Genomic DNA, 23,153 nt, shown 5'->3' with positions numbered 1-23,153 from the left:
ACCTCTGTCATTTACATCCTTTTTTGTATAACTTTATGGAATATATGTTCAGTTAACCTGATCTTTATGCTAGATTTTAAGTGTCTGCAGAGCAGAGATTTCCTTATTTCCCCCCTATCACTTTACACAGGAGCTCATAGTAGGAACTCAGAAGTTGGTCACTCTTGAATGAAATGCTTTTCATCATAATATGTGGCAGCACGAATCTCTTGTCTAAGGTTATAGCTATGTACATTAAACATTAAATGGAAATGGGAATACCCCGAGGTATCCAGTGAAAATATGTTACCTTGAACACTTGGATCCACAGGGCACAGTCTATACAACTGAGGATTTGAAGGAAATAATCTGAAGTTCTGACTCCCAAAAAAGGAAGTGTTAAGGATGCTACTGTTTTTTTGTTTGTTTGTTTTGTTTTTAAGATCTACTCTGCTCCAAGCAGGATGTTAAGCACTTGGCATATATTAACTTTCTTTGGTAATAACCCTGAAATTTAGGCATTCCATTTTATTGGAGGAGGGTTTGAGGTACACAGCTGTTAATAACTTACCCAATGTCATAAAACCAGTAGAGCTTGATCCAAAGCTTGGTGTTCCTGAGTTTTAATTTCAGTCCAGTAATAAAACTATTTTAAATTAATTATTGTATAACTGGCAGTGATCTTTAACTTCTGCTTTCCCTATTTGGGGGCATCTTAAAAATCAGTGGCATATTGAACCAACTACATCTTCTGCCTCATCAGATACTGTCATGTACACATGGACACAGAAGTGTGACTTCAAACACCCAATGGCTGTACGCAAGACCAGCAAGCCTGCCTAACATTTCCTGAAGAAACGGCCTCCCTTGGTGAGAGACAGGGGTCATTGCCAAAGAGCTGAATAGATAGACCTATCTTTGAGGAGCAGTGTTGGTGAATGATCTCAAAGCAGAAACCATTTATCTCTACCTGTGTATTAAGTGCAGAGGGTTATCTTCATGAATTTTTTCTTTCCCTTTCTCCCAGTAACAGATAGATGGTGAGTATTTGAATAATGACTCATTTTATTTGTTTCAGCATTTTAATGATACTGGATGCTATGAAAAACGCAGGTGGCAAAGTATATGTAAATACGTTATGAAGATTCCCTGTGTGATTAGAAATTACTTGTGTGCTTTTAGCAAATAACTGGAATTCAGCCTGCTAAGCTAGTGGTTTGAAACCAGCATAGTTTGTTTCTTAGTGTGGGCTATCACTTTAAGCAGCACATCACCAAGATCGCCACTGGAAGATTTCTTGAGTAGGGATGTGTTCATAAGCAGTCTTCTTCATTGAACTTAAATAGCACAGTTCTACAAGCACTCAGCTACTTGGAAAAGAACCATATGGTCAATTTGAGCCACTGGAATTCTTTCCAAGACCTCTCAAGGAAAAGTCTCTTAATATGGGGATTCCTGTTCTGTCCATGGTCAACAGGTTATGTATGTAACTGCTAACTATAGGCAACAGTTTTAACAGCATGGGCTTTGGAACCAGATACACCTCAACTCAAATCTTGTCTCCACTTATGTCTAACAGCATGACCTTGGATAAGTTACTAATGCTCTCTAGACTTCAGTGTCTTCATTTGTGAAATGGAAATAGTAACATCTAGCTCTTTGGTTTGTTCTAGGGCTTAAGTGGAATGATTAAGGTAAATTTATTTAAAAAAAGTTTTTGCTTGTTTAGCTTTGCACGTAGGTGGTTTCTAAAGTACAGTGTTGAGAAGCTTTCAGAAATGAGTCTTGGGCTCAACATAGGAGAGCATCCTGATGCATTGGTGATGCTTCCGTGGACATAGATAGGGAATGAAGTCACAGTTTGCAGTCTCATATTTCTTACCTTCAAATCTTACTCTGTTAGTGGTGTCTCCAACCCCAGTTTGGAGAAAAAAAATTAAACAGAGGAAAATATAGTTCTAACACACAATGATTCTTTTTATAATAACTGGATTTCAAAAATTATAAATTTATGATAAAAGGAATTTAAATTTGATGTAATAAGTGACTTGTGATCATTGACTATATTAGCTTATGGGAATAAAACCCCAAAAGAGGTTTGAAATTATTTAGGAATTTTAAGAGTAAGCTAATAAATAGTGATCAACATCTCTAGAGTCTAAGAGAAATTAGTCTGGAATAAAAAGAACTAGACCATTGAGTCTAAATTAAAATGTCATTTTTTTCTGGCATTTTAAGTTATTTTTTTCAGTGAGTTATTATCATTGCTGCAGTTACAATTATTATTAATTCAGCCAGTTAGCGAATTAGAAATGCTGTGTCTTGGGCACTGAGGATAAGTAAAGGGAGAAAGAGTGGAAGAGAGAACAGAGAGAAGAGAAACAGAGTTTCTTCAAGAAACTCATAGCCTTGAGGACCTGCTTTAAAGTTTTTATTTTTTATTTTTTTTATTTAGGTAATGATTTAAAAATTATTGCAAGCATTCCTGGCTGGATTGCTCAGTGGTTAGAATGTTGGTCTGCACACCAGAGGGTCGAGGGTTTGATACTTGGTCAAGGGCATGTACCTGGATTGCAGGTTCATTCCCTGCCCCTTAGTCCACACACCTGTGGAAGGCACCCAATTGATGTGTCTCTCACATCAATGCTTCTCTCTCTCTCTTTCTCTCCTATCTCTCTCCTGTCTCTATCACCCCTCCCTTCCACTCTCTAAAAATAAAAAAAGACAAAGTTTTAAAATAATTAAAATAACCTTAGCTTTAAAAAAAATATTGCAAGTAGCAGACACATTTTAGAAAAGGAAGGCAACTGCCAGCGTACATTATTTGTTTCATAAAATGTAATGTGCATACAAAATCACCTAGTTTGGCTACTAAAATGCAGATTCTGACTCAGTCAGGTTGGGGCCCAGATCATGTCTTTCTAACAAGTTCCAAGATGATGTTGGTGCTCTGCCCCTGGAGCCACCTTGGAGTGACATGGCATCCTATGGGCCTGGCCTCCCCACCAGTGAGGAGTTCATCCTGAGGCAGGTCAGCTTTGTGTGGAGACCAGTGAATATACTTAAAACAGCGGTTCTGAAATATGGCTGCATATTGGAATCTTCTAAGGAGTTTAAAAAAGTCTTGATGTGTGAATCTTGGCCTTTCCCCTTATATCCCATAGAGATTTTCATGTAATTGATGTGGGGTGTGATGTGGGCTTCAGGATTTTGAAAAGGTCCCCCAGTTAAATTTCTGTTGCTTCTGTGACAATCTGCCACAAGCTTAGTGTTTTAAAAAACACAAATTTACAAATGTATTATCTTAAAGTTCAGTAGATCATAAATCTGCAGAGATCTTGCTGGGCTAAGATTAAGGTGTCAGAAGGATGCATTTCTTTCTGGAGTCTCCAGGGGAAATCTCATTTCCTTGCCATTTCCAGTTTCTAGAGGCTGCTGGCTTTCCCTGACTAATGGCCCACTTCAAAGCCATAGTAAATCAGACCAAGGCTTCCCTCGGCTGCTGTGGACGATAAAGAGGACGTACTAAACCTGACAATCTCAGGGAGGCCTGCATGGCGGCCTTACAAACTCACGACCAAAAGTAACCATATAGGATGATTTGAAATTAAAACTCCTGAACTACAAGCGAGTTGTAGTGGGTAGTCATGTCCTAGGCCCTCATATCTTCCTTGACAAAGGGCAGTCTTTACCTTAACTAAGCCTGTTTATTGTCTTTTTGCATCTAAAATACCATACCTTTGGGATGGCTGAGTAATTCCGTATAATTCCATCTGCACCCCTTTCTCCAGACGCTTTCAGGGCACAATCTCCCACCAAAGTGCAAGACCAGGGAACCTTTCATTGTTATCTTGTTCCCCCACTTACCATCTCTCTGTGCTGTAAATGTTAATTGTTAACTATCCTATACCCACCAATGTAGAAGAAATATTTGTATCTTCACTTTACTCTTTATCCAATCCCAGAGATCTCCCTGCTTTGCTTTCTCCCGTCTTCCTATTCTGTCACCAGTAAATTTCATGTAACCCTCCTTATACCTTACCCTTTTTAAAAAATTTATATTTATATTTTCTAAAATATATTTTTATTGATTTCAGAGAGGAGGGGAGAGGGAGAGAGAGATGGAAATATCAGTGATGAAAGAGAATTATTGATCAGCTGCCTCCTGCCTGCCCCCCCACTGGGGATCAAGCCCTCAACTGTGACCTGACCAGGAATTAAATGTGATCACCTGGTTCATAGGTCAATGCCCAGCCACTGAGAAACACAGGCCGAGCTATTTATTTTTGAAAGTATTACAGATGCCCCCCTTTATTCCCCTTATACCTCCTCCTTTGATTGTAATATATAAAATAAGGTGCAAAACTGCCATTCTCTGGAGCATTTTCTTAATCCATTAAGATTTTGCTTCCCGGCAATTGTCAGTTTGGCTTAAATGAACTCAATCAATCTTACAGGTTTGGACATTTCTTACGTTGACACTGTCATCTCTCTGATTGTCTTTTCAGAATCACTGTTCTGCTTTTAAGGGCTCTTGTGTTTACATTGAGCCCACTCATATATTTTAGAATGACCTCCCTGTTTTAATATTAGGTAATTAGCAATACTAATTCAATCTGCAACCTTAATTTTTCTTTACTGTGCAACCTGTCCTAGTCACAGGGTCCAGGGATTAGGATGTAGACATCTTTGGGGGCCATTATGCCTATCACACCATGTAATTCTACTATTCAGTCAGTAATGGAAATCAGAATAGAGCATTGACATCTAACTCAGACCAGAGAGAAATAAAAATGAGCTAGAGGCATTAGGGGGAGGAAGACTTAACCTTTTACACTTGTCAAATTTTCTTTAATAATGTATGAGTGTTTCTTTTGTGCCTGAGGATATAAAAATCACCTCTTTAATATGTTCTCACTGTTAGATATACAGGATATCAGATGGACTGAGAGAGAAAAGGTCCTAAGTAAGGAAAATGGGTGGTGATGGGAGAAACTTAAAATGCCAATTTGGTATTTGAGAATTGTTCACACACTATGGATTGAACCTTTTTATTTTATTCTTTGGGTATATGATCTTCACCCTTGTTTATGCCTCTGGCCACTGCCCAGTTTTAGATGTCTGACAAACCTCTTAAATGCCAATACCCTGGGCACAGAAGACTGTGCTGTGACACACAAGCTTTAAAGTAACAATTCAGAGTAAAGGTGATGCTAACAGAGTAATGAATCACCTTATTATTAATGTGTACCCTATTGTAATGCAAATAGAGTTCTTCTGAGTAGTCTGATCCTTCAGATTTTAAAATAGCATAGTTTGACAGTTAATGTGATATGAGAAGTAATGACTTTATGACTAAAGTAATCAACTTCTCAAATCTGCATATTTACATGCAAAATGAGTGAATAAAAATCTTGGGTGGGGAAAAGGGTAGATATTTTAAAATTCCAAATAAAAGGGACTAAATTATTTACATAAAAGAGCTAAATATCTGAGATAACATTAGTAGCTTATGAATTTCTTCTTCCTGATTCTTATTTTATAGCAAGTAAAACTTTCTGGATGCTCAAATAATGCTCGATGTGACCATAGAAAACTAATATATAAAACACCAAAGGAAAAAATTATCATAATAATTTCTAGTTTAGAAATTACTTTTTCCAGAAATACTTTTAGGTTTTATTGGTCCTCATTTATAATTCTATCAGAGTCTTTACTAGCCCAGTCAAAGCCTTTGTCATACTACTTGGTAATTAATTTTTTATTAATCTGCCTCCCCACCAAGTGTTGGGCATAGAAATCTCCTGGTCTTCTTTACCAATATATCTGTTGCACATAGGGGTCAGTCAATTAAAATTTGAATGAACAAACAAAGAAATTTATATTCCAAAGCTACTTCAATTGAAGTCACAAAGAAAATAAAATATTTAGGTTTAGCTTGACAATGATAAAAGCATTTTTTTTTAATTCAAATTTATTATTGAGGGCTTATTCTGGTGGCTGGAAATACAAACACCAGTAAGATCAGTCCTTGCTCTTCAGGAGCTCACAGTCTCAGGTAAGAGACAGATACTTAAACAGAAAGTTTCAGTATGTTCTGCTAAAGGCTGTGGTGGAGATGAGCACAGCATGCTCTCATTGGAAAAAGGAGAAAAGAAATACTTCAAGACAGACCTCCTGGAAAAGGTGACATTTAAGATTAACTTTAAAAGTACTGTAGGAGCTAGCCATGTGATGGGTTGAAGGAGTCTATTTCAGACAAAGAAAGAATTATATAATTGAAAGTGGATAAAGGATGGATATGGTCAAAAGTACAGAAAGGACATAGGGAATTTTTTGGTTTAATTAACTGAGTTTGCCTAGCAGGATGCCAAGCCAAACACTGTCAGGGATAAGTCATACTGGACCCATGTATATTGTAATCATTTAACATTCAATATAATGTAGTTAGTTCTCTCTCATCACATTGAACTGTCATAGTTTTCTATCTTGAATTTTGAAAAATAAGACTACACAGAACAACTGTATTTGCATTATAATAGGGTCTGCATTAAATTTCAGTGAGTGAAATCCTATGAACTTATTTTAAATGTTTCTCTCAAGTGACTGCTCTCAAACCAACCCCACCAACATCATCTGGGAACTTGTTAGAAATAAAATTTCTTGTGACCCTTCCCAGACCTACTTAATAAAAAACCCTAGGGAGGGGTAGGACCCAGAAATCTGTGTTTTAATATAACTTCCTGGTGATGTTGGTATATGCTTAACTTTAACAACTATGTTAAATAAACACAAGAGCAACTTTGTAGGGAATCAGTAGTTTGCTGTTACTCACGCTGTTGTTGGTGGTGGTTGGTAGTGGTGATGGAGGTGGTGGGTACAATGTTATGAGAAGGTTTGATCTTGGTGAATCTGTTTGGAGTTTGAATATCACTGTATTTAAGTGAGTTCTTTGTTTGCTTTGTGCTGTGTGTGTGTGTGTGTGTGTGTGTGTGTTTCTTTTATGCATGCTAGAGGATCCATGGCTTTCTCCCTGTATCCCCTTAATCACTTACTTCCTGGAATCATAAAAGGACGAATTCTCAGAAGGTTCAGGTGTTAGAGGAAATCGCTCCATTCCAATGTAAGACAGATAGTTCAAATTAAGACTGTATCATATTTCCTTCGAATTTGTGAAATTTTCTCCATCATGACTCAGCAGTTTTGATAAGAAAGGAGAAAAACTTATTTTGATCTAGACTAGATTCTTTGGAGATTTATTTTGCTGTCTAATAGAAGCTGATTAAGTTTTACATTTTAATTATCAATTTAGTTGATAAGCACTTTAATTAACCAGCTGTTAGTCAGAACCACCATTGGCTTCCTACATTATTGATCAAAGGTTTGTTTTGAAACACCTGTCATTGTCTTCAAAAGTATAGATGTGAAAGAAAATATTTTTCTTTGCTTCTTCTTTTATTCTGCTTAGAAGAATTAGTCAGAGGCAACTTCCCTTTTTATAATGTCTCCTACAAGTTGAGTTGACATTGCATCAACTTGTATAGCAGTGGCTTTGAAGATTTGTGGTAGATAAAGTTCTGTATTTTGCAAACTACAAAATTGGGAGCCCAGCTAGCACAAGTGTACATAGTGAAACAGAAAATTTTCAGAGAAAATTTCCTTTTTCACAGCAGGACTAACCATGCCAAAGAAAAGTTTCACTGAATAAACAGGTTAACCAGAAAGTTTTATTGAACATGTATTACATTTTCCAACCATTGTGGTTAAATAAAGTCTGTGGCAATTCCTACTCCAAACATAAATTTGGAGACAGTTTCAAGAGTTTAATGATTCCAGTCACCTACTTCTTTTTTTAAATATATTTTATTGATTTTTTACAGAGAGGAAGAGAGAGAGGAATAGAGAGTTAGAAAAATCAATGAGAGAGCAACATCGATCAGCTGCCTCTTGCACATCCCCTACTGGGGATGTGCCCGCAACCAAGGTACATGTCCTTGACCAGAATCGAACCTGGGACCCTTGAGTCCGCAGGCCGATGCTCTCTCCACTGAGCCAAACCGGATTTCGGCACCTACTTCTTATTAAGACTAGACTGGTACCTTCCCATTAGGATATTGTCCAATATTCATTATAATGGTATAATTTTGCAATGATTCTAAATCATTCCTTTTCAAAGTACATTTCTTAGAACATTAACACTCCACTTGTGTCTGAGATGGAGGAGGGCTGTTACAATGATTCTCATTCATTCCTTTTCAAAGTACATTTCTCAGAACACAAACGCTCCACTTGTGTCTGAGATGGAGGAAGGCTAGAAGAGAATAGGAGCTGTTCAGAGGTCAAATAATTTTAGTTAACACACCATACAACAGATTCACTCTTGGAGATGCATAAGACATATTGACATATCAAAGACTTAATGTAAATTTTAAAATTTTTTAAAGGAAGTGTCCAACACTTTTTTGAATGAGTCCTTTAATTTTAAAACTGAACTGCTATAAGCACACCTTTTAAAATGTCCTTGTAAAAGATTTTCCACTATAGTTGCTGGTTTCTTCATCATTACTAATAAAAAAGTCATTACAAATTTGGGCCTAAAGACTAATTAGAAAAATTATTAAGCAGAATATTTGTTTTACCTTTCTTCTCCATAAAATATTCCAAAGACATTTTATATAAGATAACCTGTCCATACCAAAAAACAGCTATTCCCATTCCTTGATATATTTTTTCCTCACATACAGCACACAATATCAATGTGCCCTTCAATATGAAAGACAGTATTATGACTAGTTCTGAATAGTAGAAACATACCTGAGAGAGTCTATTGCTATGAGACCATATTATATTTCAATGATTTTGGAGCAGTTACAATTTACCCAATTTCCTGTTAGAGTAGGTAATCTATAGTAGAGTCAGATAAATTCTAAAGGCTCAGTGACTTATCAGAAAAGCTTACTTCTTACTCCCATTAAAGTTTGAGGCAGGTGATGCTAAAACTCAAGCTATTTAAATCTTATACTTGTGTCATGTTGAGGCTTCAAGATCAGGCTAACGTTATCCACCATCCAGGTTAGGCAGGAAGTGGGGTAGTGCTGGCATTGGGAGATGAATTGGATGACATTCTAATGCTAGACCTGAAAGAAGCATATATCACTCTACCCATGTTCTCTTGGCCTGAACCTAGCCATATAATCTAACTACAAAAGGGACTGGGAAATGTAGTCTTTCTGTGTTCCCACAAAGACAAAATGAAACCGATGAGCATCTAGCCAGTGTTTTCAATAGCAAGAAAGATCATCCTCAAGAAATCAGTTCAACTAATACCATCTAATGATAATAAACTGAATAGGACAAGCATACTGTGTGGGAGCATGTCTGAGTGTATACACATGCATACAGACATTCATGCATTTGAGCAAATATTGTGGACTTTAAGTCCTTAGAAGCTGTTCATCTTGTCACTGGCCACCTCTACAATGTTGTTATTTCAAAAAAGGGAAGTTCAGTTCCAAATAGACATACAGACATGCATTTCAAAAGTGTTCAACAGCCACAGGCTAAAGCCTTTAGCTACAGTGTTTCACAAAGTTATCAATAACCTTTTTGATGCTCCCCCCACTGCCCGAGACACTCCAGCAGAACTGAGGATGAGATCACACTCTCCACATGGAAATGTAAGGCGATGCAAGGAAAGAAAGGAGAGAATTCCCAATGATATCTTCTGTGCTCTTGGAGGGCCTGCTATTCTTTTTCTGTTTACTCACAAAGAATAGTCTAGGCTGTAGGGCTTCTTCATGGTTCTTTCTGACAGAAATCTGCCTTTATTTTTAAAGGTATGTTTCTTTCTTTTTTTTAAAAAAAATATATTTTATTGATTTTTTTACAGAGAGGAAGGGAGAGGGATAGAGAGTTAGAAACATTGATGGGAGAGAAACATCGATCAGCCGCCTCCTGCACACCCCCCCCACTGGGGATGTGCCCGCAACCAAGGTACATGCCCTTGACCGGAATCGAACCCAGGGACCCTTCAGTCTGCAGGCTGACGCTCTATCCACTGAGCCAAACCGGTCTTAGCAAGGTATGTTTCTTTTAAAATATATATACATATATCCTATCTAATAAAAGAGTAATATGCAAATTGACCATACCTCCGCTATACCCACAAGCCATGCCCACTGGCCAATCAGGAGCGAGTATGAAAATTAACCCAACCAAGGTGGCTGTGGCCACGGAGCGAGCAGGAGGCTTGGGTTTCCCCAGCAATGGAGGAAGTCAAGGTTACCGCACACCCTGGCTGGCCCAGGCCTCCACTCAAGGCTACAAAGTTTCAATTATAGAAGATAAATAAATCTCAACAAAAATGGCAGCAGCCATGGAGCTGGAGAGAGCAGGAGGCTTGGGTTTCCCGGTGATGAAGGAAGCCAAGCTTTCCACCCGCCCTGGCATTCCCTGGCCTCCGCTCAAGGCTACAAAGTTTCAATTATAGAAGATAAATAAATCCCAGATACCAGGGCCTCTACTTGGGTCACTGGGGGTGTGTGACCAGACTGCAAACCACCACAGACCCCTTGCCCAGGCCGCTCCATGCCCCAAGGGAATCCCCAGCCTGATCCGGGACACCCTTCAGGGCAAACCAGCCTGCCCCCACCCGTGCCCCAGGCCTCTATCCTATCTAATAAAAGAGTAATATGCAAATTGACTGTCACTCCAACACACATGATGGCTGCCCCTATGTGGATACAAGATGGCCGCCACAAGATGGCCATCCGGAGAGGGCAGTTGGGAGGGACCAGGTCTGTAAGGGAGAGCAGTTGGGGGTGACCAGGCCTGCAGGGGAGGGCAGTTAGGGGTGACCAGGCCTGCAGGGGAGGGTAGTTAGGGGCAAACAGGCTGGCAGGGGAGCTGTTAGGCATCAATCAGGCTGGCCGGAGAGTGGTTAGGGGGTGATCAGGCTGGCAGGCAGAAGCGGTTAGGGGCAATCTAGAAGGCAGGCAGGCAAGCAGTTGGGAGCCAGCAGTCCTGGATTGTGAGAGGGATGTCTGACTGCTTTCAAATGTCACATGATTCTTGCCCCTATCGGGATCGGGCCTAAACGGGCAGTCAGACATCCCTTGAGGGGTCCCAGATTGTAGAGGGTGCAGGCTGGGCTGAAGGACACACACCCCTGTGCATGAATTTCGTGTACCGGGCCTCTAGTATATATATTGATTTAAGAGAGTAAGGGAGTAGGAGAGAGATGGAAACATCAGTGATGAGAATCATTGATCTGCTGCCTCCTGAACACCCCACACTGGGGACCAATTGAATCATGAATTCCTGGTTCATAGGTTGAGGCTCAATCACTGAGCCACACCAGCCAGGCTAAGGTATGTTTCTTTTTAAAACAAAAAATAAAAGAGATGTAGCTGTGTCTTTAAAAGTCGCCAGTTAATAAATGATGATTAAATGCCTTTGTCACTCAGCTATTAGTCACATATTTTTCCATGTTTAGCAAAAATGAAATTTTCCCCATTAGTTATTAGTGACATTTAACCAAAATAATTAGCTCCCTTATACAATTGTGTTAGCAGTTGAAAGTTCTATTTTAGCTCTTTTCTGTGAAACTAGCAGAACAGCATCTTAATTTCTATGAATCAGATTGTCTTAACCTTGCCAAATAGAGCAAACTCATTTGCATTTTCATTAATAAATAAGCACATGTTTCGTTAAGAGCAACAGTGTGGGTGGTTCTGTACACCTTCATTTTCTTCTCAACTTATGTTAAGCTTTGCAGCTTCCACACTTCTGAATCACCACGTCGGTGTCCTTTGCTGAGCATAATGACAGTTGAGCAGACCACCCCAAATTAGTTATCACTTGAGCTAATGGTTTAGTTGACAGACCAATGATCGAACCCCAGTTTTGTCTCACAGATAGCTAGAAAAACCTTGCATCAGTCTCATTGCCTCTCTGAGCTTAGGTTGTTTTTGTGTTGTTGTTTTTTTAATAAAATGGGGTTATAATAATATCACACCTGTCATATAATAAGTACTCAGTAATATGAGCTGCCATTATTCAACATACATGCTTTTTTTCTAATCTCTTGTAACTCAAGACATAATTTAAGGCAAAGGTTATTGGAGATAATCACAAAAATGTGAAATGTGTAAATGTATGCACTGCAAATAATCACATGTTTAGCAGAGAAAGCTCCTCTCTCTAAACCCTGCCATGATTTTTCTTGGTTTCTGCCCAAAATTTCTTGTATTATATCTTATACTTTCTATTATGATTATGCCACTGCTGCTGTTTAAGAGTCTGATAATGTTTGGCTTAGAGAAGTCTATTGGCTTACTAAACATAGTAATAATAACAATAATAATAGAAAAATAATGATTACTCTTAGTGAGTAACAATTGCATGTTCCATTTGGTTCCTTATTGCTTTTTTACATAACAACCTTACAAGAAATTATTCTTATCCTTTTATAGACCACGCATTTTTAACCCAAGACCACATAGCCAATATGTCGCAGGAACCAAGATTGGAATCTATGGCTCTCTGCCTCAGAAACTTCATTGGTATACCACTTTAGAGTTTACAAAGCAATTAAATGCATTATTCCAATTAAACCTCACAACTCCATAGTGTAGATAGATCTTGCAGCTGAAAGAACTGAGACTCAGAGAGGTAAAGTGATTTGCTCATGGCATATAGTTGAAATATGGTAGGATGTGCATTTTTTTAAAAAATTTCTTTATTGATTAAGGTGTCACATATTTGTCCTCATCCCTCCATTCCCATCCCACACCCCTCCCCACGGATGCCCCAACCCCCTGTTGAACTTAACCATTGGATAGGCTCATATGCATGCACACAAGTCCTTTGGTTGATCTCTCCCCCCTCCCTCCAACCTCCCCTATCCTCCCTCTGAGGCCCGCTAGTCCGATCGATGCCTCCTTGTTTCTGGTTCTGTTCTTGTTCATCAGTCTATGTTGTTCATCATTTCCCCTAGATGAGCGAGATCATGTGTCCCTAGAGATATACTTATAAGAACTGAATGTGAGACGAGCAATAATAGTTATGCTGACAGGCAAATGAATCAGTCTGTAGTGAGTTTCTTTCTGGACCAACAGTTCTTTAGAGACCCAATTTCAATGTCCACCAGTTCCTTATGTGTACATGTCAGCACTGACCCCTCAGCTCTGGATGGTGGACAAATGGTGGTAACGTAGGTCCAACTCCCTCTGGTTTGGTCTCGGCCTGACCCAGGGGCACGGCTTCACCTGGACTCAGGGGCACGTGGCCTCACCCAGACCCAGGGGCACGTGGCCTCACCTGGACCCAGGTGCGCGAGGCCTCACCCGGATCCAGGGACACATGGCCTCACCCGGACCCGGGGGCGCGTGGCCTCTCCCAGACCCAGGGGCGCGTGGCCTCACCCGGACCTAGGTGCGCGAGGCCTCACCCGGATCCAGGGACACATGGCCTCACCCGGACCCTGGGGCGCGTGGCCTCTCCGAGACCCAGGGGCGAGTGGCCTCACCCGGGCCTAGGTGCACGAGGCCTCACCCGGATCCGGGGACACATGGCCTCACCCGGACCCAGGGGCACGTGGCCTCTCCCAGACCCAGGGGCGCGCGGCCTCACCCGGACCCGGGACCCAGCCTCACCCGGATCCAGGGACACATGGCCTCACCCGGACCCAGGGGCGCATGGCCTCTCCCAGACCCAGGGGCGCGTGGCCTCACCCGGACCTAGGTGCGCGAGGCCTCACCCGGATCCAGGGACACATGGCCTCACCCGGACCCAGGGGCGCGTGGCTTCTCCCAGACCCAGGGGCGCGTGGCCTCACCCTGACGCGGGACCCAGCCTCACCCGGATCCAGGGACACATGGCCTCACCTGGACCCGGGGGCGCGTGGCCTCTCCCAGACCCAGGGGCGCGCGGCCTAACCCGTGCATTTTTTTTTTTTTTACTTTTTTTTTATTGAGGTATTATATGTGTACATATCTTACCATTACCCCCCCCATCCCACACCCATACATGCCCTCACCCCCCAGAGTTTTGCGTCCATTGTTTATGCTTATATGCATGCATACAAGTCCTTCGTTTGATTTCATAACTCCCCCACCTCTCCCTAACTTTCCCCCTGTAATTTGAAAGTCTGTTTGATGCTTTACTGTCTCTGTATGGTAGGAAGTGCATTTTATTCCAGGTTTATTTTGAGCTACACCATGGTTACTCCACAAAGCTGGGTTGGATAGGCTACCTCACTACTGGAATGTTGTACTCAACTCTTAGTATTTCAGTAAGTCAAGCTGGGCATAGAGGTTTAAGTGAGTCCTGATCAAAATAGAAGTCTGTAGTAAGGTTAAATACTTTTAATGAAAAGATTTTTATTTTAATAAATCCTCTCATTTAAGCACCAATCCATTATGCCCATCCACAAAGCCCCTTAATGAGAAGCACATTAAGTTTTAGAAAACAAACTCAGTAAACTGTGTTCTTCCATGGACCAGCAGCAGAGAGAAGAGAAAGTGATTGTGCCAGGCTGTTGGCTGACAAGAGCCAATGGCATCCAGTCTTGTGAAATGGATATTAATGATTCTACAGTTTAACTTGGTTGGCTCTTGATGGATTTTCCCCTTCTAAATTAATGTCTGTCTACTCTTGATTAATTTAGAGTGATTGTACTGTGAGTCAGTTAATTACATTTTCTTTCTAAAGTCGAATATCATTCATTGTGATGAAGGCAGTCGTTTTGATTTCTCACAAAAATAGTCCATAATAGCTTCGAGTATAGATCTTACAAAATTAGCAGGAAAAGTTCTTCTTCATCACAGAAGTTTGCACCAACACCAGATAAGCCTTGTCATAAATCTCATTTAGGATATTTTCCTAAGTCCCTAGGCAGAACTTTTTGAAGTGCACCAAAGACTTTCCTTAGCTAATGTACAAAATACCATAAAAAATGTCCTGTAATTTGTTTGCTCCAGGACATGTATTTTAAAGAGTTTTAAACTAATTTAAGGTTGTTCTCAGGAGAAGAAAATAGTATTATAAGGATAATACTGAATTAAAAGTATGAGAAGTATAGATGTTTCTTCTAATACTAAATGAATCTGTGATCTAACCTCTTTGATAAATAAAACAGGCATTGTAGTTAGTGTCTGCTCTCCAGTTTTAAACGTTGTTGCAAGAATCATGTGACATTTGAAAGAGTATATTATACAATTTATATGTGTGGTATGATTGTCACTATTTTCTTAGGTTCCTTTTCTATGAAGTATAGACATTATATTTTGCTTTAAAAATTGTAACGGTTCTCTTCTGACCACATTTTTATAGGATTGATAAATTAATGCAGATGTTCCAATGCCTGGCAAACATTGGTGATTTAGGATTTCAAATTTGTAGTCAGTCAGACCTAGAATCATATCTGAGGTCCTCTGTTACTACATGTAAGTCTTTGGGCAAATCACCTAAACTTACGAGGGCTATGTTTTCTAACATGCAAAATGTGGTTACGAACAGCAACTGCCTCTTCGTATTGTTGAGAGGATTCAATAAAATGATGAATGTACAGGACCCATTATAATCCCTTGCCTCACACTTTGCTCAATAACTGATAGTTCTCGTCTTCACATAAATACAGACAATTTATTTTGGCAGAGAATTACTTTCCAGATAATTTCAGTAAACTGAAACCTCTGCGTTGTCTAAAAGCCAGCTCAGCCTCAGCACTCATTATACTAATACAAAAGATGGTGAAAGCATTGGCCTTGCCTTCTCGCTGTAGGATGTCTGTGCACTGCACCTTCCACTTTCCCATTGTTATGTGCAGCAAGCTCTGCTTCAGATCATCACCACCTATGTTCCTCGGGAAAATAAAGCTGCGTTTATTTTTCCCCTTAGATGCCTCAGTATGTCTGGCACTGTCCTTGGTACTTTACATAACTTACCTCCTTTTATCTTCATAACCATCCTGCAAAACAAAAATACACTTTTGAAAATGGAGAAAGTAAAAGTTAATAACTGAAGTGATTGTCCAACGTCACACAGCTGGTAGGTGGCAGAGTTAGTATTCAAACTCAAGGCTCTTTACTTCGGCCCTTGCACAATTTCATTTTGGGGTGCGCATTTGAAACCATCTAGCTCCTTAAAGATACAGTTTGTTGAGAGATAGCTGTATGGAAGGACATTTGTCCAAATGTTAACTCTGGTTATGGTGTTTGGGAGGCAGGATTTCAAATGAAATTTGGTTTATTCCTTATACTTTTAAAATATTGTAAATGCTCTTTCCAATGGGTATGCATCTACTTTTAGAAAGTAGTGTTTTTTAACTATCTCATAGTGAAGTTTCATCTCATGTCAGATAATCCATAGGAACAGCAAAAGCTTTGCACTCACTTGAGCTGGTTTGCAGCCTGACTATCAAGCTGGGACCATAACTAGTGTTCATGTAAACAGAATTCTGTTTTTAGAAAGGGTGCTATGACAAGGCAATGTGGATTTATTGTCCCCACAGTGTGAAAATAAAGATGGAGGGACAATAGAAAGAAGCCACTGGGCAAGCAATTGTTTTGTCTTCAAAATCTGAAAGCTCTCTTGGCTGACATTAATAGTACTTTCCTTTGCTTTTTCAAGTTGACAGTGGTTACTTTGTAATTAACTTATACACCCAAATATCCCCAGTTCCAAGAAAGTGTGGGTTCTGTGAAGGCAGATGGTGAAAATGTGTCTCTTCTTTTTTCCTTTCTGACAGTAAAGGCTCTCTGGAGATGTCATCTCCTTCCAAGGATCTGCCCATTTCCAAAGTTAGCCCACGGGGAGCCATGAGAAAGAACAGACTTTAGAGTCAGAAGACCAAGGTATGAGGCTTGGCTTTTCATTAATTAGTAGTGCATTTAGTCATATCTCATTCTCTCTATGAACATAAAATTCTCCATAATTTATTTACTCATATAACAGATACTTATTGAATTCATATTGCAAACCAATTATTTTCCATATGCTGGGGAAAGCTGATAAAATTCAACATCGTTCATGATCTCTTGCAGTCATCATTCTAGTGGAAAAGACAAGCCTAGGTAAAATGGACTGAGGAACAAAGATCTGAACAGTATAATAAATCTTCTAAAGGGAACATACCTGTAATGGTATTTGTGGATGGGGAGGCTTTTAGGGAAGAGTTTCCTGAGAAAGTGATGCTTAGCTGATATTACAAGAAAATGAAAATCAACTAGGCAGAGGGGTTGGGGAGAGGGAAAAATAAATGTGATAGGAAAGAATATCCCCCACACAGGGGAGCATGGCTTATTGAAGAAACCATGTATAGCTAAGAGCTCAGAGCAGGTTGGAGAGTGGTATAGGTAAGGATGAACAGGTAAGAAGGTAAGGAGGGGGCAGTATTGCTCCTCAAATGTTTATTTACTCATATACATATTCCTGTGAATAATGTTGCATTTGGGCTGAGGGACTTAAAGCTCATGCACAATTTTCTATTTGTTCTGTGATGAATGAGGACACCTTGTATTGTATTGGCAAATCCTCCAAAGCTAAGCAGCCTGGATATAGGTCACTATTTGGAGGGCAATTGATCTGGAAGTTTGGTTGAATGGCATTGTGGCAAACTTCATGTAAATAAAAAAATACAAATTTGCTCTATTAGGACACTGATATTTTGTTCATTAATAGGTTGTTTGTTATTGTAGCACAACATAGCCTAAGTTGACTATTATAGATGGTGTCAGATAGGGACCTTACAAACCAAACTAATAATTTTTCTGGGACTATGATAAAGCATTGAACTATTTTAAAAGAGCTGATCAGATACCTCTCTTTGAAAAAAATTTTTCTATGCTAAATGTTTGATGGAATGATGAGGAAAGCAATGTTAAGAGAGTTTTGATAAGTGTAACATAAGAATTGTTACTGCTATTGTCATCTTCACAAGAACATTGAAGAGATGAAATATGAAAAAATTGGCATTTAACAAAATACAAAGCATGAAACAAATGTTCTGGATTTTTTGACTTTTTTTTTTTCTTCACATTTTTTACAGTGAATCTATTGTCCCAGCTGTACCTCTCTTTGCCCTAGAAGCCAGTATCTTTGATTGATCTGCTGTCCTCTGTTGTAATCTGTGTACCAAAAAGTACTTCTGCGAAATTGGTTAGGCCGTTCTGCCCTTCAGTAAATGGCAATTTGGTGTATATGGATTTAATTGAGGAAAATTGCTTAATGGGAAAATCCTCAAATGTTTGTGTTCAAGTATTCAATCTGTGCCCTTGTTGAGATGCCAATATGTGTTCTCTTCACTCAGTTCGAAGTAAGATGTTTGTCAGGGCCAGCCTGACAGGTTAAACCGGGCTGAGGTAGGGAGATGGGAATTGAGAAAAGAAAGAAAGACAGGACAGCGGGGTCGGGAGGGCGGTGAGTCTTCGAGAGACTGCGACTCCTTTTATTGACTACCACTGCCTTTTATACACAAATACAGAATAGGAGGTCAACAAAGAGGAATGTACTCTCTGTTCTTCTTAATCTCTAAGAGAAGTCAGGAGACCAAGTTCTCGGTAAATATTTACAGACTTTTGATAAACTATGAAAGGTCTCTTATTCTACTCATCTGCTGACAATAGGAATGTGCCATCAAAACAAGTTAGATTGAAACAAGTCAGGGGACACTGTGTGGGAAGGGACTAATTCTTGTTGGTCCCTTCGGGTCAGCTTACACCTGGTCTCCAACAGATGTTCTCATTGCTCTGTCTTTTGCTGTTTATTGGAAGTTGAACTAATAAATAAATTTGGGACCTGGTCGAGTAACATAGTAAATTTTAGAAAATTAGTATTTTTTAAAAATATGGTATTTTACTTTGATGATATTTCTACAGGATAAATAAAGAAAAATCTTGATTCTATGCTCTGTTAATAAAGATAGAGGGACATGTACTCAACATGTACAAAAACGTAGTAGATATTATGTTTTAGGCACTCTGTCAGGGGGATATGCTGACCCGAAGCAGACACAGTCTAGTAAGGAGATTGGACAACTTTAGCTATTCTATTTGGTCAAATTTGCTTTTACCAGTGAGGGAAAGGTAACCTAACTTGTTACTGTTTATTAACCACCTATTACATGATTGGGCTTGTAGTAGGTCATTATTGGTCATAATTTAATTTTTAATACTTCCCATTTATTTTTTATAGTAACAACACAAATTGTCCCCTGTGAACTAGATAATGTGCTAAGAGTTTCATAAACATTATTTCAGTGACTCCTTACTACAGCTCTGATTAAAAGGGGTTGTCAACAGCATTCTACAGATGAGGGGATTAATTCTCAGAGGCATGCCTCAATGTCCCTAAGATTAAGTTCTTAGTACATGGTATGTGATATGCATCCTACCTCCACGCTCTTTCTCCTGCTACCATGCATAGCATACCTCTAGGATTATCTCATCCAAGATGACTAGATAAGATGACTTTTACACTCATGTCTAAAAATGTACTCAGCACAGTGCTGGATGGCAGAGTGTTACTGGTATTTTAGAAAATATTTTTCCATGATTTTAGGAGAGTGATAATTGACATCTTCAGATATTTTTTAATGTGCCTACTAAGTATGAATTGCAGTGCTGACCAATCTAGTCCTCTTTTGGAATAAAATTTTCACTTCTGGCAAAAGTACCCTTTTTGGCTTCAAGAAGTTTATAGTAGTTATTTGGATATATTTTATATATTTTATATATTTAATTAAATAATAATTTTGCTTATTGTCTAGTTACAAAAGTAATGTATGAGTCTTGCAGCACAAATAATTAGTATTGATAATGTAGTAGCCCATTTTCATAAGTGTACTCTGTATGTTATTTATATGATTTCTTCATTGTTTGATATTTATTTCAACATTAATCTTTGATTTTTGTAAGAATAAACAGTGATGTGATGAACATCATCTAATAGTAAAAGTATTTGGTCAAAAGGGAAGTATATTATAATTTTTTTGTACATGTTGGCTAAGGTATATTCTAACATAGTTTTTACCAACTTTAAATGCAATCCAGCTGGAATTCATTTAGGTATTTTTTGTAATTCAAGGATCTTACTGTTTTTAGTAGTCAGGAAATTAACCCAGAACTATTAGGAAGTTTATCTTTCCTTTAGCAATCTGAAATGTCACCTTTATAACTAATTTAAATCATATACTTATTTAAATCTAAATCTTCTATTTTGGCTCATTAATCAACCTTTCTATTCTTGTTCTGGTACCACATTGTCTTAATTATTGCAGTTTCAAGCCCACTTGATATTGAATAAATTACTTCATACATTAAAATCACATTTAATTGCATTCTTGGTTTGTATCCTTATCCAGATGCTACAGGAGGTCAAAGAGGGATATGATAAGGACATATTCCATTCACACCTGCTGTTACACTTTCCAAATACAGCAACCTCACTTCTTGAAAGAATTTCACCTGCTATATTCTAAATGCATGCAGACTACTTTTCGTAATGCACAGAAAGTTTAAGCCGTGGCAAAAAGCTTTCTTTAGTCCATTTCTTAAAGAAAACAGAAGTGGGAAGAGTAGTAAAATCCTATGCAAGTTTTCATCTGATAGCTTTTAATTTTGTTGGAAACACATAGGTCATGGGTGGAGTAGCAGTTGAGTTCCAGTTAAGTCACTTCCTAGAGTGTAAGTTTGCTTAAACTTCTTAACCTTCTGAGCCTCATGCCCATAAAATAGAGATTTGAATAGTTCTTACCTCACATCATTTTTCCTAGTAAGCACTCAAGAAAGGCAACTTTTATTGTTATTACTATGTGCCTTTGAATTCCCACGTTGTCACAGACCAGGAAAACACGGGTGAGAGGAAAACACCTGGTCTTCTAAACATTTCGGAGGGTTTTGATGGTAATACACTGTGTTAGGAGAAAGTCAGAAAACAACAGTAAGAAAATATGGAAACATTTTGGTTTTAAGCTTTATATGTATTTTCTGCTTTTGAAAAATATATTGTATAACTCATTTCACAAGAATGCAACTTTAAAATATTTAATTGTTTGTCTCTGTATGTGTATTATAACAGAAAAAAATATCGTGGTTTGATGGGGTGCTTGGGAGGAAACAGAGTGCTTCAGTGTGGGGAGTGACTGACTGTACCTGAAGTTTCAATATCAAGAGGTAGACATTTCTGATATGTTTAAAATAAACCTAAACCTTTGTTTTTAAAAGGGGAGGGAAAAATACATGATGAAAGAAGGACAGAAAGAAGAGGCATGTCTGCATATTTATTTGCTTGGCTGAGTCAGGCTGGCCAGGGTTCCAGAGCAGACCTCAGCTCCTGGTCCAGGCTGCCATATTGATGGAGCCGAAACAGGTGGCCTCTGCCCTATTTTGTCAAGGAGACTTCAAAATCACAGTCTCCTGAGCCTTGAGACGGTAGAGAAAGCAGCTGAGCAGCATGCTCAGTTTGTGGTGTGAAAAATAAACCCTTGGACAAAGGCACACTCTGCAAACTCCCTACTAGCCCCACCCCCAGCTTTGCGGAGCAGCTGTCAGCTTTGATTAGCTTTTCTGGCTCTGAGATTCTGGACTCTATAAATTGCTCCATCCCCTTAGCCCTCTTTGCTTCTCCTATCCTTGGCTCTGGTACTGTGTGATGAGCTGTCACAGCTGGCTGGTCAGACTGCTGCTGCCCAGTCGGCTTCTCCTCATGCCCAGACCCTTGACTGACCTTGCTTTGTCTTTGCCCATCTTTCTGATCCTCCTGCAGTTGAATCTCCTACCCCTGCTGTCTGAGTCCACTGCTTGTCTAATCAGCCCGTTAGACAGTTTGATTAGCTGCCCCTTCCTCTCACCCTGCCAGCTCTTTCTGCTGCTGCCAGCTGTGCTCAGGGCCTGCTAGTAACTCACCATCAATTCCTTCTGACCCTCCATTAGTGCTGCTGGCTGATCAACTTAATACTTTTTCTCAGCAATCTCTGATCTAATGTTGTCTCCTTCCACCATGGTCCTCTATGAGCCTCCTGACAGCTCCCCTTTCTGTCTATATGTGATCCTCTTGCTGTAAATTAAACCATTCTGGTAATCTATGGCGGGCACTTTGTCATTAGGCTTTAGGCTTGGGTTACCTGGCTGGCTACCTTTGGCAAGTAATAATGTTTCAGTGCAAAGTTCAAGTGCTCACTTTACAGCTTCCACCAAATTTCAATAGCTGGTATTGCTATCTGACTCTGTTTACTGAACTATATCAGTGGTTCTATCCTTCTTCGTGAGACTGCCTGACTACCAGTATTTTGTAACTAGGTTTCAAGGTGTTTCCTGAGCATTATCTTCCTCAATGGGTAGGCATCATCCTGCACACCAAAAGGTGTCAGGTTTGATTCCCGGTCAGGTTACATACCTAGGTTGTGGGTTTGATCCTCAGTTGAGGCGTGTGCGGGAGGCAACTGATCAATGTTTCCCTCTCACATCAGTGTTTCTTTCTCTCTTCCTCTCTCTAAAATCAATAATAATAAAAGAAATAACTAATTGGAAACTAAAGAGTGAATGATGGAATTGACACCATCTCTAAAGCTGATGCACTAATAGGCAACGTACCCTGTGCGGTCAAATGTCTTGGACTCTGAGCTTGTTCAACAAGAGTGCACAAGCTCTTTCAGTGGTTTGAAAGAATTGATGAAATCAGGAGAGAAAACATCCTACTATATCTAAAATTGCTAACAGAACCTAGTTTGGACTTTTAGAACTTAAACAGTTGCACTGATAATAATCCTAATTTCAACTTATATAATATACAAAAATCATCAGTTTTAGTTGGATTCTTGCTAGTCCTAATAATAAGAAAATATCATTAAAGTTATATATAAAGTTATAAAAGGGGAACTGATAATATTCTGAGCTAAAAAGCCAAAACTGACATGCTTGAACAAAGCATTATTCATCAATATTTATCCATGAATATTTATGAGAGCCCTTATTCACTAAGCTGTGCCATTAGGTTCTTGAGATATAGAACAGTTAAGATGTTGTTTCTGCCCTCACAGAATTTACTTTCCAATAGGGCAGATGGATAATAAACCAAAAAGTAACCCTGAAATCCTATTACTAATAGCAATGATTGGTTCTAGGAAGAAAAGGATAGCATTGTGAAGTGGTTGTGTGGTGGACTTATTTTGGACA

At 39.2% G+C, this 23,153-nt stretch overlaps 1 long non-coding RNA gene across 1 annotated transcript; it reads right to left on the bottom strand.

The window, feature by feature from the left end:
* Window positions 1–15,680: 15,680 nt before the first annotated feature.
* On the bottom strand, window positions 15,681–20,756 carry LOC129149358 (uncharacterized). The gene is made up of 3 exons (XR_008556274.1): window positions 20,734–20,756; window positions 15,927–15,949; window positions 15,681–15,834 (listed from the first exon to the last, which is right to left on the bottom strand). It is a non-coding gene; the product is annotated as an uncharacterized LOC129149358 (long non-coding RNA).
* Between the last annotated feature and the right edge of the window lie 2,397 nt (window positions 20,757–23,153).

This window comes from Eptesicus fuscus, chromosome 6 (genome assembly GCF_027574615.1).
Source record: "Eptesicus fuscus isolate TK198812 chromosome 6, DD_ASM_mEF_20220401, whole genome shotgun sequence".
Classification (NCBI taxonomy): domain Eukaryota; kingdom Metazoa; phylum Chordata; class Mammalia; order Chiroptera; family Vespertilionidae; genus Eptesicus; species Eptesicus fuscus.
The sequence above is the reverse complement of the archived record's forward strand: the minus strand, read 5'-3'. Positions and strand labels throughout refer to the sequence as shown.